Below are 19732 nucleotides of genomic sequence, written 5' to 3'. Positions count from 1 at the left end.
ACGCTACACAGTATACTTATATACTGGGTCACGCCAACAACATACAGTTTTATGTACTGTATGCATGCTAGACCCTATACCTATAAATCTACTGAAAGAGATTCTCCCAGAAATCATAGATTGTCTTCTTAGTATTATTAACTCATCTCTGACATTAGGACATGTGCCTAAAGCATATAAGGTGGCTGTTATAAAGCAAAAAAAACCAACTCGACCCTAGAGAACTAGGGAACTACAGGCCTATATCGAATCTACCTTTCATATCTAAAGTTCTGGAAAAAGTAGTTTCAACTCAATTATGCTCCTTCCTCCCAAGGAATGACATCAATGAAGAATTCCAGTCTGGATTTAGAGCATGTCACAGTACAGAGACTGCTTTGATCAGAGTTACAAATGATCTGCTATTGGCGTCTGACCGAGGTTGTATCTCGTTATTGGTGCTGCTAGACCTTAGTGCTGCATTCGATACCATTGACCACAGCACACTCCTACATAGACTCGAAAATTATGTCGGCATTAAGGGAATAGCTTTGAAATGGTTTAAATCTTATTTATCCGACCGTTTTCAATTTGTAGCAATAAACAATGAGGTGTCACGCAAATCGCAAGTCCAGTACGGTGTACCACAGGGCTCAGTCTTAGGGCCTCTGCTCTTCGCATTATACATGCTACCTCTAGGAGATATAATAAAGCGACACGGAGTTAGCTTTCACTGTTATGCTGATGATACTCAACTTTATATTTCCTCGAAGCCTCATGAAACACAGCAGTTCCATCGAATAATGGAATGCATAGTCGATATAAAAAACTGGATGAGTAACAACTTTTTATTACTGAACTCGGACAAAACGGAAGTGTTACTTATTGGACCGAAAACTGCTATAAGTAACAACCAAGAATACTGTTTAACTATTGACGGATGTTCCATAAAACCCTCGTCGTCAGCAAAGAATCTTGGCGTTCTATTCGATAGTAATCTGTCATTTGAGAGCCACGTCGCCAACACCTGTAAAATTGCGTTTTTCCATCTTAAGAATATATCTAAACTACGTCATATGCTGTCAATGTCAGATGCAGAGAAGTTAATTCATGCATTCATGACATCAAGACTAGACTACTGTAATGCACTGTTAGGTGGTTGCCCTGCAGGCTTATTACAAAAACTCCAATTGGTCCAAAACGCGGCAGCTCGAGTTCTTACACGTACAAAAAAGTATGAACATATTAGCCCGGTTCTGTCAACCTTGCACTGGTTACCTATAAAGCATCGCGTTAACTTTAAAATCTTGCTTATTACCTATAAAGCCCTACACGGTTTAGCTCCTCAATACTTGAGTGAACTCCTCTTGTATTACAGCCTTCACGTGCATTACGCTCTCAGGCGTCCTGTCAGTTGGTAATACCTAGAATTTCAAAATCAAGTGCAGGTGGTAGATCCTTTTCCTATCTAGCGCCTAAACTTTGGAATAGTCTTCCCTGCACTGTCCGGGAGGCAGACACACTCTGTCAGTTAAATCTAGACTAAAGACGCATCTTTTTAATCTTGCATACACTACACTTCCATAATATAAATCCTCTGAGGGTTTAGGCTGCATTAGTTAGATCAACCGGAACCAAAAAACAACAACTGATGTACTTGTTGCATCAAAGAGTGCAGAACAGTACTCTACTCTCAGCCAGTCTTGTCTCATTGTTCCAAGGTTACCACAGCGAGCAGGATGCAGTTCATGGCCGACCTGATGGTAGAGCGGAGAATGGGAAGCGGCACCTGACAAGAGCTGAGATGATAGAGCTGGATAAAGAAGGACGCGGCGACTTGACACGTCTTCACACAAAATTTCAAATGCTATTAGATTATTAATGATAATCTTAAATCTACTTATTAGTAAGTTTATTTTTTTATTTAGCCTTGTTGTGCAAGCCTGTCGAGCTTGTGCAGAGGCAGCAGCTTTTGCCAGAGGGGAACTGGAATCCCCTGGTTGGGCCTGGGTTCTCCTGAGGGTTTTTTTCTCGATTGGAGTTTTGGTTCCTCGCCACCGTTTGCATACTGTTTTGCACTATTTGCCTGGCCGGGGGCTGCTTTAGAATTAGAATTTTAAAGTTTTACTTAATTAATATTGCATATAGGAATTTATAGTCTGTTTAATATTTGACCTGTGTTTCTCTCTCCTTTATCTTAAATGTGTGCTTTCACTGTGCGTGCGTGTCTGTGTGTGGTGTGTCGTGGTGTGTGTGTGTGTGTACGTGTGTGTGTGTCTTCTGTCTTTGTGTGTTAGTACGTGCGCATATTGTGTTTGTGGAGTGTTTTGTATGTGGGTATGTCTGTCTTCTGTGTTTTCACCTTTTTCTTGTTTTTACAGGTACAACTTTAATTGTTTTGCTTATAGTCAATATGTCTCATGTACAGCTGCTTTGTAACAATGAAAATGGTAAAAAGCGCTATATAAATAAAGTTGAGTTGATGTTTAACTATTACTTACTATTATATTTGAAAGGTATAACTTTAATATGATATTTACTATATATACTGTAATGATATTATTATCCCCATTTTCTGTAAAACTAGTCTTCTAACAGTTAATTAAGTATTATCATATTTTAGAATCTTCGTTAACTTAAATCTGGTATTATATTGTATTCGGTCATTGTGTATGAATGTCTTGTACTAGAAGCTTCCAAACCAAAGAAAATTCGCTTGATGTGTTTGCCAAGACACTTGGCTAAAGCTCTTCTGATTCTGATTTATTATATTGGTATGCCAGTTTACAAGATTACATCAGCCAATTGGATGAAGTTCTCAGGGTGAAACACAGAGCCCTTGATATGTGAATCTAACAGCATATTTTTTCCAAATAGTCTGTTTAAATAATTAAAATACAATAAAAACAATGCTTGAATGTCATAGAAAATATAACGATCATTTACTTAACGATCAATTATCGATTACTCATTAACATATACTGAAATAGCTTCATATATACACTCACCTAAAGGATTATTAGGAACACCATACTAATACGGTGTTTGACCCCCTTTCGCCTTCAGAACTGCCTTAATTCTACGTGGCATTGATTCAACAAGGTGCTGAAAGCATTCTTTAGAAATGTTGGCCCATATTGATAGGATAGCATCTTGCAGTTGATGGAGATTTGTGGGATGCACATCCAGGGCACGAAGCTCCCGTTCCACCACATCCCAAAGATGTTCTATCGGGTTGAGATCTGGTGACTGTGGGGGCCATTCTAGTACAGTGAACTCATTGTCATGTTCAAGAAACCAATTTGAAATGATTCGAGCTTTGTGACATGGTGCATTATCCTGCTGGAAGTAGCCATTAGAGGATGGGTACATGGTGGTCATAAAGGGATGGACATGGTCAGAAACAATGCTCAGGTAGGCCGTGGCATTTAAACGATGCCCAATTGGCACTAAGGGGCCTAAAGTGTCCAAGAAAACATCCCCCACACCATTACACCACCACCACCAGCCTGCACAGTGGTAACAAGGCATGATGGATCCATGTTCTCATTCTGTTTACGCCAAATTCTGACTCTACCATTTGAATGTCTCAACAGAAATCGAGACTCATCAGACCAGGCAACATTTTTCCAGTCTTCAACTGTCCAATTTTGGTGAGCTCTGCAAATTGTAGCCTCTTTTTCCTATTTGTAGTGGAGATGAGTGGTACCCGGTGGGGTCTTCTGCTGTTGTAGCCCATCTGCCTCAAGGTTGTGCGTGTTGTGGCTTCACAAATGCTTTGCTGCATACCTCGGTTGTAACGAGTGGTTATTTCAGTCAAAGTTGCTCTTCTATCAGCTTGAATCAGTCGGCCCATTCTCCTCTGACCTCTAGCATCAACAAGGCATTTTCGCCCACAGGACTGCCGCATACTGGATGTTTTTCCTTTTCACACCATTCTTTGTAAACCCTAGAAATGGTTGTGCGTGAAAATCCCAGTAACTGAGCAGATTGTGAAATACTCAGACCGGCCCGTCTGGCACCAACAACCATGCCACGCTCAAAATTGCTTAAATCACCTTTCTTTCCCATTCTGACATTCAGTTTGGAGTTCAGGAGATTGTCTTGACCAGGACCACACCCCTAAATGCATTGAAGCAACTGCCATGTGATTGGTTGATTAGATAATTGCATTAATGAGAAATTGAACAGGTGTTCCTAATAATCCTTTAGGTGAGTGTATATAGGTTTAGAAACAATACCAAAATCACTAGTAGACTTGTACATTGGCCAGTCTTAATTAAATGTTTTTGTCATATTTTTAAAATGGCTAGCTGACTGAAACTAAACTAAAACATGTATTTCTAACTTCATCTCAGAAATACTGGGCATCACATTTGTTGTCATTGAATTATGTGTATTAGGCCTGTCAAAATTCCAGATTTTTAACAACAAGAATATTGCGGCCGAAAGTGATATTGTGATATATATTAAAATTAAATAAATAAATGATGCTATCGGTAGAATTCACCTTTAATTTTGTTTTCTCCATTCTTTTAGGCCAATGAATTTGTAACTATTTTACGAGGTGACTAAATTGGGGATAATCTATGGCTAGCCGTGCATTAAGGGATTTTAATGCATGACGCAGAGGCCAAGAACCACCCGACGCGAAGCTTATACCATGGTCATGTGCCAAGTTAAAGCTGTTATTGATGTTTACAGTGTCATTTTTGATCAGACAGGTGAAAATGATGGTTATTTTCAAACATTGATCAAACTGACTGGAACTACCTGTGTATTAAATGATTTTAATGCACACCCTTCAGCCAATCAGAATCGAGTATTCAGACAGACTATGGTATAATTCTTAATACAGGGTATCTGCAGGTTTCTGAGAGTTAGATTTAAGACTTTTTAAGACCTTTTTAATACCGTGCAGAATGAAATTTAAGACCAATTTCATAGCAACAAATTTGCACTTCCCCATGGATAAAGCTCCAACTTTTCTCCATGTGGTAATGTCCACTCACCTAACGAACCCCCCACGAACGTGTTATTTGTTAGTTGGTTCCACCTATTTTGTTCTGCGTGACAAATAGACGTACATGATTTTAAAACGAAAATAAAATCTTCTTTACAGTGTCGGTTCGACTGCATTTCTAAGACCTTGGAAACGCGGATTTAAGACATTTTAATGCTAATTAAGGCCTTATTTTGACATTATGGAATTTAAGACTTTTTAAGACATTTTAAGGATCCGCGGACACCCTGTAATAATTCATACGATCTTAATAGTATGTTTTAGTGCGATTTGCTTTCGCGCCAGTGACGTTAGGTCTAGGGGTGGGGTTAAGGAAAGGGCTTCAGTTTTGTTTTTTGTAATAATTGTACGTTTTTGCCACCTCGTAAAATAGTTACGAATTCCCGTAAGATCAGGTTTGAATGAATCACACTTAAAATATGAGTGTAGGAAGACAGAAAGAAACCTTTATGACTTTCTTTCTTGCCCAGAACACAAAAGCAGAAATTTTGAAGAAAGTTGGTAACCGAACGGACTGGACCCCATTCACTTTTATTGTATGGACACAAAACCAATGCAAGTGAATGGGGTCCAGTTAACAACATTTTTCAAAATATCTTCTTTTAAGTTCTGCAGAAGAAAGAAAGTCATACAGGTTTGAAATGACAAGAGGGTGAGTAAATGATGACAACTTTTTATTTGTGGGTGATCTATCACTTTAAGGGCAAATTGTTAAACCAGATGATTTGCAATATCATATGTGTGGTATTAACATGATATCAACAACCATGGTTATTAATTATCAATATCACAGTTACGGTTAATACTGGTAATGTGTATATCAGAATTATATCTGACATCAGCCACCGTACTCTCTAAACAACACCTATCGTGCACCACTACCATAGTCTATAAATGTACTGCACGTACCTGAGACCTCCCTGCAAACTACAACATCTTAACAGAATAACAGAGGGAGACAACTTAGAAAATGAAACACAACAACAAAACATAACAAAATCTGTGTGTGTACAGACATAATGCCTACACGTAGCTACATGGAGAAAGAACAGTAAGGGCAGAATTGGGGTCAGCGTACAGTGGCATCAAAATCGAAGGCAAAAGAGAGAGAGGGCAGGATGGATTGGATGTGAAGAAGAAAACACAGGCTGGTTGGAGAACACGGGATAGGGATTGGATGGAAAGAGGGAGGGGAAGAAGAGAGTGAGTAAGTAGAAGGGGGCAGCGGGAAGCAGGTCAGAGTCAGGGGCAGAATGAACATCAGCCTGGAGTGGATGGAGGGGACAGAAGGATGGGGGTGGTGAAATGATCTGTCCTCCACACTGCGTGAGAGGAACGAGAGATATAAGGGAGCAAAATAAATTAAAGCTAGGTGATACAGGGGGAGAGAGCGAGAGAGAGAGAAAGAGACGTTGAGAGTGTGGGTTGGGGACGAGCGTGGCAGAGACAGACGCATATTTATTGGAGTATAAAGAGTATTCATGCAGGGAGAGGAAGGCCGGACTAATGCCTGCCAGCACTGCTCAAAAGCTCTATGGCGGTCACAAGCTCAATCTCTCTTTATCCCTCCTTCACTTTTTTTCTGTGTTCTTTCAGGAAAGATGTTTGAATGACAGACGTGAAAGGTTCCAATGTAATGCACATAAAATGTGTGAGTGAGTGTGTTCCTGCACCTCACTTTCTGCTGCAGTGGATGTGTCTGTCTCCCTCTGTGATGTGTTGAATTTGCCTTCCTCGTCTCAGTAAAAGCCAGCAGTCAAGCTTTTGAAGTGCAGATGTCGGACGGAGCTGCTGTTTCTATCGGTTATATTTTGACTTTATATCACTGCAAGGTTTTTGTCACGCCTGCCAATGGTGCACAAGTTTAGAAAATTTACCAGCTATAAATATTTTATATTATAAATAACATTTTTGTTGAACTAGTATGGGTTGCTTTATCAATAAAGTAAAGAATAAAGCTGTTTTTATAGTATTTAAACCTGTTTGAACAAGCACACCCCCCCCCTCCCTGATAGCACACATACATCTTGGAGAGGTCTATTTTACATCTCTAAGACGTATTTTTTAGACCGTTTCATCGGACGCCTGCGCACCTGACCCCCAGTTAACTTCCGATTTGTGTTTGGCTAGTGTCTAATAATATAACTATTTACATTTTATTTAATTTATGTTATATAAATTTTTATTATTATTTTACTGTATAATAATTGTATTAAATAAACAAATTGTTGAATTTTGTTGTATGTACATTTTATTAAATAAACTATTTGTTGAATGGGTCCTGTAGTTTGGTCGCATTTAAAGAAACCGTATGTAAGGGATAATGTACAGGCAGCCGGTTGTTATCGCAGAAATAAGCCCCGACAGTGTGATCAGGACCTGACGCGAAGCGACCTCTTCCGTGAGGAAAAGCCATTTACTTTCGGTTTTAAGGTAAGAAACTACGTTCAAATGTCATGAACAGGCAATTTGGTTTAATCACTTGTAAATATAATGTCATATATGTTATTAAAATACATATTTAGATTAAAATACATTTAATTACAATCAAATTACATTTAGTTTATCAGATGTTTTTACATAGCAGATGTTTTCCAGAACTTTAGCAGACATCTTACTGACGTACTTGTGCTATCTGAATTGTATAGACAACAAGTATCTAAAGGTCCTAGATGGAGAGCTGCCCATGTTAAAATGCTACCTCACTCATGCTTTTAAAGCAAGTGGAATCCTCCTGAAGCTCTCCTTACTTATCTGAGAGAATAATGATGGACAATAAAATCTCTTTAGCGTGTGACAAGCGTGAAATATGATTAGCCGTGGCTCATGCCACTCAACTGGCTCTGGTCCAGTTCCCCTTTCCCTATTAATCATCCAGAGTAAAAGCCATACAGACAATCTATACAGTGTACATCCCGATCTACAAAAGATGTTGAACATGTTTTGTGCTGATATGGGGTCAAATCTATGAAAGTTTGAGAAATTAACCCTCAGTTAGGGCTGTCACGATTATGAAATTTGATTGACGATTAATTGTCTAATAAATCATTGCGATTATGATGATTAATTGTCTGTTTTAGGGCTTTGACGATTATGGCGATTAATTGTCTGTTTTTGAGCTTTGACATTTAATTCTCATACATTTTTGATTCAGCGATTGAAACGACCATATTGTTCTGAATACAAGCTATGTTTTTTTCTTGGAAATACATCGGAAAAAAATGGGTCATCATATATTTAAGGTTTAGGCTTTTAGCTGTCAATAATACAACCGCCAAATACTTGTAAATGAAGTAAATTGATCAGGAGTGAATTGAAGCCACCATTAAAATGCTATCAGTCATAGAAAAGCTTCTAGTCTGTTTTTTTCTCACTTGCAAGACTACAATAAAAGTTTACTTCTATGTTAATGAGATTTTGCTAGACTGGTTTTCACACTGAGATTTGCTTAAATAATATTAAATTGTACTGCAGGTAATTTGTATATGTTTTAGTGTTTTTTTAAGTGATTGTGTTGTGGTGGTACATTTTACAAGTATTACCATGCTTTAGTAACAATATACAGTATACGCTATATGCAATATGCAGATGCACTACAGCTCCCCCTAGTGTCTTCTATAGAGATGTGCAATAATTGCAATGATCTGAAACCATCGCGATGAGGTCAAACAATCGCGATGAGACGATTATTTAATAATCGTGACAGCCCTACCCTCAGTTCTCTACAAACAAATGATTCTATATTAAAATCCTGTCATTTCAGATACTTTTAGACTATGACGCATTTCGCATGTCAACGTATACTCACTTAAAGGGATAGTTCACCAAAACTACACTAATACTATTCTTTCATCATTTACTCACCCTCATGTCATTTCAAACCTGTGTGACTTTCTTTCTTCTGCAAAATACAGAAGAAGATTTTTGAAAAACCTTGGTGCGCCAACAATATTAGGGCCCACTGACTCCATTGTATGGAAACAAAACCACTGAGACATTTCTCTAAATATCTTCTTTTGTCTTCCACAGAAGAAAGAGTCAAATACAGGGTTTGAATGACATAATGGTGAATAAATGATGACAGAATTTTTATTTTGGGGTGAACTATCCCTTTAAATTTTTTGGGCTTCATTCATGAACAGGAGCATAAAAGGATGTGTAACTCACCAGTAAAATGAACTACATAAACTATTGCATTTGATGCTTTATTATTATTATAGAGTATTATTCTTAAAGGACTCATAAGATGAGCACTTTCAACAAATTGGTATGATTTATTAGGGTCTTCATGAAATGTCTGGAACATATTCTGCTTAAAAACACTCAATGGCTGTGTAAACAAAACCCTTCTTGCCTCGTCAAAAACAGCTATGCTCACAGCAACCCGTTTTGGTGCATGTCTCTTTAACGGATAATGAGTTACAGTGAACCCCACCCCCCTTCTGTCCGGCGTGTCAACAAAACACACGTGTAGTACTGCCATGGCAATGGTTTAGCTAAATTATGTTTCCTGAACTCCTCTGCGGTTAGTTTCGTCTTAAACGTCTCAAATGATTCGTCCGGAGACTAAAAAAATCTGTCACAGCAAACAGCGCTCACGTTGTGCGTGTATGCTTGCCTAAAATCCACGGAATGTCGCACCTGCAGATCTCAACGGAATTACGTGGATTTTAGCGCTTGTCGTTGACAAGTTATAATGTTACACACACAACGTGAGAGCTAGTTTGCTGTGACAGATTTTTCAGCCTAAGCACGAATGATTTGAGACGTTTAAAATGAAACTAACCGCAGTGTTCGCCCCTGTTCATTAGCAAAACAAACAGCTTGCCACAGCTAAACATATTAACACACATAATGTATTAACATCCATACAGCTAAACTCCAAGTGCCCATTTGCCAAATAACATATAAATATACAGTACGTTTAACACTGGCTTTGAATGCTCTATTTAGCCCGTGACTGACTTAGCTCCCTTCTCTATCATATGCTAACGTTATCCTCCTATATATACGGTACATGTACGTCAATTCAGACTGTTGATAAATATGACTCACATCGGCAGCTTTGTCTCGTTCAGTTGGTCTCGATCCCTCTTGAGGAACAACTTTGAAGCTAATCCTGCTTGTACTGTCCCAGGTTGAAAAAGCACTCCGGCTTGAAGTGATTCGCACAAACAAGCAGGTTTTTACTTATGGTTTCTGATGGATTTCCACTAAAAATAAAATAAATCCACTCCTGTCTCTTCCTAGGTTTGGACTCTGTGCAGCGACTACATTGCATGTTGTCCATGAACTTTAGCCATGGCGTCACGTACACCGCTGTCACTTGTGAAAACAACAATGGCAGCAGCACCGTGGGTGGAATTGTGTAGATTAAGGGGCGGTAATATTATAATAAGATCCCGCTTTTACGTCACAACAGGAGCGAAATCTGAACAGCTCGATGTTTCACATGCTTGCAGAGAAAGGCTTACCAAAACAAAGTTACTGGGATCTTGTTTTTCACGTTTTCTGGGTTGCTAGATGCACCGGTGACCAGATTATAGCACTTAAACACAGAAAAGTGTGGTCCTTGAAATCATTTTGACATAAATTCAGCTTATGTCATGAATTCCATTGCATTTTAAAGTAATCTACTTTGAAATGTACCATATCTGCGCTATAAAACCTAACATCTGCATCTCTGAGCAAAAACACAGTGAGCTAAGAGACTGTCACTATTTTTTTCCTGCAACCGCTCTAGCAGGTGTGTGTGACACAGACACACAGAGGGGTGCAAGCACAACAGTCGATATCACCGCTGTGCTTCCTGTCTCACAGTCTCAGTAATGACCAATCAGGCGTAATGATCCAGTCTACCCAGCAGGCCCTGTGAGGAGTCGCCATAACACAAACATTTCATCAAGTCCACTGTGCAGTCTCCATTGTGATTGGCAGACAGGACAGGTGGTGTTACATTTTGAACCCCCCCCACACACACATGTATATGGCAGCAGGCAGGAGGGGGGAAGAAGGTCTGCTCTCTCCTGCAGTAATTGACATTTTTTTTAATTCATGCGGATGACCTCCAATTAGTGGCTTCCTCCGATAAGCCCGAACCTGTCAGTCAACCCCCTCTGCTGCAGAATCACATTCACCGCACACACACCTACACATGCTTAACATTCAGCTTCCTTCTACTCGACCTTCACTTCATCATGCAAGAGATGTGCGTCGCGTTTTCAAAATCAATAATTCAGTGGAACAATTGTCGACTAATAGCTATTAAGGAAGCCGTGTATAAGCCCTGTATAGCCCCCGATCAGGCATGTTTCATGTTGTATGCTTTTTTGTATGCTAGAATGAACACAACAGAGTGGAACACAATGCGGAGGTCTTAAAGGGACATCACCTGCAAAAAAATACTCTTTCATCATTTACTCACCCTTATGTCAAACCTGTATGACTTTCTTTCTTCCGTAGAACACAAAGAAGATTATACAGCTTTCCTGTAGCTCAGTGGTTAGAGCATGGCGCTAACAATGCCAAGGTCATGGGTTCGATCCCAGGGATTGCACATAATTAGAAATATACATAAATATTATAATGCAATGTAAGTCGCTTTGGATAAAAGCGTCTGCCAAATGCGTAAATGTAATGTACAGGTTTTGAATGACATGAGAGTGAATAAATAATGACAGAATTTTCATTTTTGGGGTAACTATCCCTTTAAAAGGTGATTTTTGAAATTTAATTAAAAAAGTAATCAATCTTACAAACCAACCAGTTGGTCGTTGGATAACAAGTCAACCATCATGACCCATCCTTCATACTATTCTCTCATCCCAAAGAAGGCAAATTCTCCCCTTCCCCCCTCGTCCTCCCCCATCCTTCCATCTCAACCATATTCCTTCACTTCTGCACAATAGAGACCCACCCTGTCTTCATCCGCTACCCCTCCTCTCCTCCCTGCGCTTCTTAAAAAAAGAGACAGCGTTCCGATACTGGAGGGGAATGAGAGAGAGGGAGCTGACGGTGCGGTCCAGCTGCTCTGAATGTCACAGTGATTCATTGGGGCATTTAGCGCACTGGGGACAGAACAACACTGGAGTGTGTGTGTTTAAGAGGGCAAGGGTCTAAGAGGCACGAGGGTGCACGAGCGCACACGCACGCTGTCGTGCCGCTCGAATCCGGCTCGATGAGTTGTTGTCGGGTTGCGAGGATGGTCCATAGACAGTCAATCAATGCTTTACCCATGATTCTCAAGGGGCGGGGGGACAGAGGGCAGGCAGGAAGAGCAAAGTGCTGCATCAGCCACCAGCTGCCAACAAACACATCATAAAATACATCCTTAACACACGTGTACACAAAACCACACAGAGGCATTGAACATGCACTCTCGGGTTGATTTAAACAAGTGCACTAAAGCTCCAGTGAGTTGCCTACTTAGGCAACTACTTAGGCATAGAGCATGCTGCCTTCTGAGAAACCTTGTTTTGGCAATGCGACAAAGCCGGGATAAATTTCTTTTCAAGAATGTGTTAGTAAAAAACGGACAATTGTTAGGAGCTTAAAGTCGGCATGAAATAAAAAATGATCATTCTAATTGTGTAAATTATTTATTCGTGCACATCATTATTTTTAAAAAACAGATAAAATTCAGGTAGGTAACAAGTTACATGTTATGAATCGGTTTTGATGGGTTTTGATTATGTTGCTTATGTAGGTTGTGGACCTTTACGTATTACATCGTTACCCAACTATGCTGCATCGAATCCCGTTATAAAGCTGTTGTTAAGTTAGCGGTTTTCGCTATTGTAGTAACGTTATTTACTTTGTACTGTAATGTGTTCTCACTGGTGAATGAGACATGATTTAATTGGAATTGATCCAAGAGCTTCTGGTTTGTGCGCGTTCATGTGTTTTGGAGGAGGTGTGGCTTTGGTCGGCGTTTCGCATGGAGGGTGGGATCATGATTTCAGTGCTAGCAGGCTAAAGTTAGCATTTTACCAAATCATCTATTCCACCTTTAATAAATCAGTCAGCTAATAGAAGCACAGAATGATGGCCTTAAGCCTTATTCTTAAAAAATACTCACACTGTTTGCAATAACAACATGTCAATTAAAAATGAACTATAAATCAAACTTTACTCCGCCAAACACAAATTCTCTTCAGGATTAACCATGAACATTTTAATCAATATGATTCAATCTACAACGCTGATTTTAGATTTTACAGGAGCCAGTATAAATCAATGTTTTCATTGTAGTCTGGTTGGAGAACATTGATTTAAATAAACGCTATACGATAAAGCGCAGCATTAATTAAGGGAATTGTTTTATTAATGCAGCAATGGGACAATAAATTACATTTGACTTGTATACAGCATAGCCCGCAGCTGCTGTGTGTATAGCACTAAAGAAAAATCCAGTTCGCCATTTAATCGGCTGAATTCTACAGAATTAGATCATATAAAGCATGAATCAGTGAGATAAAAATACAACATAACCATGTATTCACACACATGCACGCATATACACGTATGCCAAAATAACCCATGCACACGCTTACACACGCGTTAACATACACAAAGTAATATGTACACACCCAAACATGGAAATTCATGAGCACAGAATTACACTAGGTAAAATACATATAAAATATATATATCTCCACAAACCTCTTACTGAACAGCCAATTTGGGAGACCATGAGACTACACAGTACACACAGCATTACTGGGATTCCATTCAGCACAAAATGAATACACTGATTCATGAACACACACACACACACGCACGCACACACACGCACAAACACACACCACACACACCACACACAGATGTTGCAGGCCAGAGAACAGAACAAAATGCTTTACACCCGCACACACTAATGCATGTATTCATGCATACTGTAAGAATGTCTGTATCTCCAAAGAATATGCACATGCATATATGCATACCAGTATAATACACTGTAGGTACTATATATAAAGTATTGCATACAGTAAGTGCAATTAAGAATGTACAGAGTCAGAACTAGAAGTCTTTCTGCGGAGTGAAGTGCACATTGTTAAGGCTGTTACTGAAGCGCTGGGAGGCTCCTACAGCAATGTGCAAGTAAAAAATTCTTAATGTTGCATTTGTTTTTAGCTTTAATGCATCTACTATGTATTTCATCTATTTATTAAACCAGTTCAAGCCTTGGATACATGCGTACAGACTACAGCGAATAATTTCTCGCCTCATAAACAGGCTAAATTAGCAGTATTTTCTACCTAACTTTATAGCTACTCTTCATCAACGGTCTACAGAATGTTACAAACTAAACTGTACAGTTAACTCTTATAATTACAATTTATTTATGACCATAAAAATGTACAATTATCTATTGCATGCATGACATTTGACACATGTGACAACGCCCACCCAATAGGTGGAAACCCTAACTTAGCTTAATTATGACATTGTGTTGGTATTCATCTTATAAACACTGTCATTCTAACACGACATGATGGCAGCAGTCAGTCTGGTCATATGGCACGAGCAAATCAATAAGCATTATGTGACTGTAGTTCTAAGTTGTATGTAGGAGATGGGCTTGTGTTAGTGTGGCCTGGTAGCTTCTGTCAGCTCAAGGGTTTATTCCCAGGCCTCAGTAGGGCTGACCTGAGCACTAGCACTAACAGATGCTAATTCTTTCACTTCTACTTCCCCAGTGGACCTGTAGTGTGTGTGTCGGACTCCCCTTTACGGGATTACAATGGATTATCCGGCTAAAACGCGGCACAAGCTGCTCCCCATGCCGGCACGAGGAGGACTGGCATTGCCATTGCAACCCAGCACCCCAACCCACTGTTGTACCAGTGACAGCTGTCCCCGGCATGAAAGACAGACAGAGACGGAGATGGGTCAGTGAGGTAAGAGAAGAAGAGTGAGAAAGTGTAAAGACAGAGAATGTAAATGGAGAGAAGGACTGACAGATGGAGCTGAAGCACAAGTCTGTGCATGAATGACAGAAGGTGTGTGTGTGTGAGAGAGAGAGAGAGAGAGAGAGAGAGAGAGAGAGATGCTACTCTTATTGAGTTTGTCCTTTACTGTCTTGGTGTCCCTGCACAGCAGATAATCTTCAATCCAGACACCAGGGAAGAGCAGCGGCATGTGCTCATAAACATACACATACATGTTTGTTTTACAGGCACTTTCCATAGACATTATGATTTCTATACTGTACAAACTGTATATTCTATCCCCTAACTATCACAGAAAACTTTCTGCAAAGTTTTATTTATAAACTGTTTTTCTCTTCGACGGGGACATTTGATAGGGTTTTCCAGAACCACACACACACACCCATATGACTTTCTATAAAACAGAGATAATTAGAGATGGGCTGCGAACCCCCTTTCCCCATTGAATAAAGAAAAGTCATTTCTCACTCTCATTCCCTCCCCTTGCTCTCCTCCTCATCTCTCAGGATGGAGGCTCTTTGAAAAACATCTTTCCGTGTTATTTTAAGTTGAGTAAAAATGGTTTAAATCTAATGAGCCCTATAGTGACTACATGCATTTGCTTCATAAAACTACTGCCAAATTGAACAGCAATGTTTAGAGATGCTGAATCTGCCCTTTCACCCGATTCCCTAGAAAAAAGCGAGTAACTTCGAGTTAATGGGGGAAGGGAGAGAAAGAGGCATGTAAAAAGAAAGAGTGTTATAATAAAATAGAAATAACCCTAGAGGATGGCCCGAGGCAGAGACTTCCTCCCTTTACATCTTACGGTGTGTCCTTTCGGTACTGTGAGAGGCAGGAGTAGAGGGAGGTATGGAGGTGTGAAGGAGAAACTGAAAAATCTAGTTGTAGGAGTTAAGTGCACAGCGATGTGTCAGTGTACTGTATGCTTTCTGTGAGTGCTCTGAATAGTTATGATTGTGCCCAAGGCAGAAACAAATAGAGCATTTAGCGGAGTACGGACGACAGCAAGGGGAGAAAGAGGAGAGAGGGGGGATGGAGAAATGGTGGTGTCGAGCCTCATGATGAAGGGATGACAAAATTACACGGAGAGCAGAACCATCCCTCCCTTGTTTAGTTTAGCGACTAGTAGTAACCGCGAAGTGCACAAGGACACACACACACACACACACACACACACACACACACACACACACACACACACACACACACACACACACACACACACACACACACACACACACACACACACACACACACACACACACACACACACACACACACACACACACACACACATTCAACAACAGACAGTGTCTCATGCCAGAATCAACCCACTGTTTGTCTGTTCTGTTGTCAGCTGTCCAAAGTTACATGTGGATCTCAGTCTGTTCTTTGCTTCATAAAGATGTAAATGAGTAATATCAGCCTCCCACACATGCGCGCGCACACACACGCACAAAGTCAGACATCCTTGCCTCTCATTCACCACTGTTGCAAATAAATGAATATTGCATACCACAGAGAGAAGTTCAGTGTGAGAATAAGATGCCTGTCTCTCTCTCTCTCTCTCCGTCACACACACAAACACAAGCATGCACTCATTTGCAGGTTTGTAGTGCTACTCCAAACACGCAACGATTTCCAATACTCATCGTGGGGACAATCTGCTCTGAAACGCTTTTGGTGGAAGGCCCCAAACCTATCAACACACTGACACTCTTAGCCTGCAAACGCACACGCACACGCATGCACAAAGACACGCGTTCACTAACTCCAGTTAAGCACTCGCTGCGGGCAAGAATGCTGACATTGGATGTCAGAGACCGGTGCGCCATCCTGCACCCTCGATTCGGCTCTCAATGCAGCCACGGGTCCTGGCACTGGACTAGAACAAAGGGAGGCACCGATAGAGGCAGAGAGAGAGAGAGGCACAATGACAGGAGGGTATGAGAGGTGATGGTGTTTAGCAATGCACCACTCCGGCATGGCGAAACGAGGGATGGATTGGGTGGGTGCTTGAAGGAGGGGTGGGGGAAGGGTGCAAGGAACATTTGCAGTGTTAAAGGGACCATCTTCCTTCTGCGGTGGTCTTGAGGGGACAGATTGAATATTGGGTGTGCCGAAGAGAGAGAAAGAGAGAAAAAATAGGGACAAAGACCAGCAGTAACGGGCAGTGCTGATATCGGGAAAGAGAGAGGAATGCAGGAAAGCAATGACTCAGTGAAGCGAGAGAAGGTTGGTAACATCGTCCCTGTCAGCAAGTAGCATATTTGCAGGTGTCAGAAGCACTGAATACTACTGCTAAAAAAATACATGAAATGGGACAAACTGAAGGTTTAAAAAAAAATCACAGCTTAAAGTACAAACAGATAAAACTGATTGTGTCAGATTAAAAGATAAGGAAGTTTATTACATAAAGAAACCTAAAAGCATGACAAACAAAATGTGTATTAATATTATTCACATAATAAACAGCACAATTTCTCGCATGTATGCCTGTCTGACTCTCAGGTACAGTAAACAACTTTATTCACTCGCCTGAAAGTTAAAGTGATACTTCATTCAAAAATAAAAATATTCTGTCATCATTTATTCACCCTCATGTGACTCTTTTATGTGTACCACAATAGAAGATATTTTGAGAAATGTCTCAGTGGTTTTGTGTCCATACGATGGAAGTCAATGGAGTTGTGGTTTGGTTGCCCACATTCTTCAAAATATCTTTTGTGCTCTGCAGAGGAAAGAAAGTCATACAGGATTGAAATGACAAGAGGCTATTTTAACTTTCTGCTCCCTTTAATAGGTGTGTGTGACTTCATGTGAAGCTTTGTAGACTGAACATTGCATGATATCAAAGTACCGCAAGAAAGTTAAGTAGTTTTCTATTTATTCTCACACCATGTCTACACCGGACGTGGCGTGGCGCGATGCGACACACGGCTTGTTCAAAAGGGATTGTCGCGCCGCATCCAGTGTGGACAAAGTTATAATGGGCTCTAATGCGTTCTATTGTCTTTTCTCGCTTCGCACCGCGTCACATCCGGTGTTGACACGATGTCACTGCGGGGCTCCAGACAAAAAAATCTATTAATGGGCTCATATAGGGGAAAAAAATAGGCACCAAATTGTTTTTTAAGAGCCACATAACATGAACAAAAATGTTTTCATCACCTACTTTAGTTATCCTGGTATGTGTACGTCTTCCCTCTCATATGTTTTGCTAACATGAAGTCTGTATTTTTGTTATATCCATGCTAAAATTGTGGAACATTTTCTGAATTCGGTGGAATAGTTTTAAATGCATTTACATTACACAAAGTGCCATTCACTAAATTTGTACACAAATGTAAATGTGTGTAAATGTGTTAAAATGCCACCTGTCTATGCATTTAAAGGAGTAGTTCACCTTCAAAATGAAAATTCTGTCATCATTTACACGCCCTCTTGTCTTTTCAAACCTGCAGACTTTCTTTCTGCTGCAGAACACAAAAGAAGATATTTTGAAAAATGTTGGTAACAGAACAGCACAGTTTAAAAAGAGGCAGAGAATCTTTGTTACCTATTGATGCCAAGTAGAGACTGTTTAAACTCATACCAGACCAAATTAGTAATATAACTTAAAAAAAAACTTGTTCGTTCTTGCTGTGAATGGATTTGAAATGATCCAGTGCTGTCTCGAGAAATCGACAGATAAAATGGCGTTTCCTGCTTCTGCAGTTAGTTTCATTTTAAACATATTAAATATCACATTGTTCTTCCGCCGGCTCATTAAAATTAGTCGCAGCAAACAGCATATAGTAATGCGCTCACGTTGTGTGTGTATACTTGTCAGCAGGGATGTAACAATTACCGGTTTAATGGTTTACCTTGATAATAACGTCCAATGGTTAGTATTACCACGTCATATTTTTATTACCGTTTTAAACCGTACGGCTTGAAAACCCCTGTCCTGCATCAAACAAAGTTATCAAGAGTATAACGTAGATGCAAAATGAAACGTGGGTTTTGTTCATTTATGCCAGGAGAGTAAATCAGGAGTCAGGAGTACTGACATTCTTATTCTACAGCTTATTGTAAGGTATTACAAACTTAATGGTTCATTACGTAAGGTCTTTATACACCTCTGAAGAAATAGTTTTGTATATTACATTGCACTTCTGTCAATAGATCCTCATAAAAACCCTGTATTGTTCCTTCAAATCCAAAAATGTGCACATTTGTTGAAATGTAGATATACTGACGTTTACTTCATATTTCTTTATACAGACCCATCATTTCTTATCATTTTCCATTAAATGATGTGATATGATGAGTTTGAAACTCTGTTCAGCTTATTTCTTGTGCTATCTCTGTTATGAGCACAGATGTCATGCCGCTTTCTCCTGGGTCCTAAAGTACACCTAATGTCTTACAACACACGCAGACAGATGATTTGCTGAATTGTGTTGTGTTTATTTGAACATCTGATATACTCACTTAAGGTTGTTTAATCTGAACTAGGAAACTTTTACCTCATGCCCCAACGTGCCATGACAAATATTAATGTTATTTATTTGATGTAAATCAAACAAAAGTACATTTACAGGTAAACACAATATTAAATTTGATTTACATCAGTACTTTTTTTGACATTTCCAGAAGTTAATAAAATCGTGACAATATTGATAATCATGATAATTTTGTTCACTATTATGGAGATCTGAAGTTTTCACACCGTTAAATCTCTACTTGTCAGTGACAGAATTCCGCAGAGTTTTCTGCGGTGATCTACGGGCGC

At 39.8% G+C, this 19732-nt stretch overlaps 1 protein-coding gene across 1 annotated transcript in view; it reads right to left on the bottom strand.

The window, feature by feature from the left end:
- The window catches only part of nol4lb (nucleolar protein 4-like b), a 112527-nt gene that overhangs the window by 9679 nt on the left and 83116 nt on the right, over positions 1–19732 (bottom strand). The window lies entirely within an intron of this gene.

Source organism: Triplophysa rosa, linkage group LG21, assembly GCF_024868665.1.
Source record: "Triplophysa rosa linkage group LG21, Trosa_1v2, whole genome shotgun sequence".
NCBI classification, from domain to species: Eukaryota; Metazoa; Chordata; class Actinopteri; order Cypriniformes; family Nemacheilidae; genus Triplophysa; species Triplophysa rosa.
The sequence above is the reverse complement of the archived record's forward strand: the minus strand, read 5'-3'. Positions and strand labels throughout refer to the sequence as shown.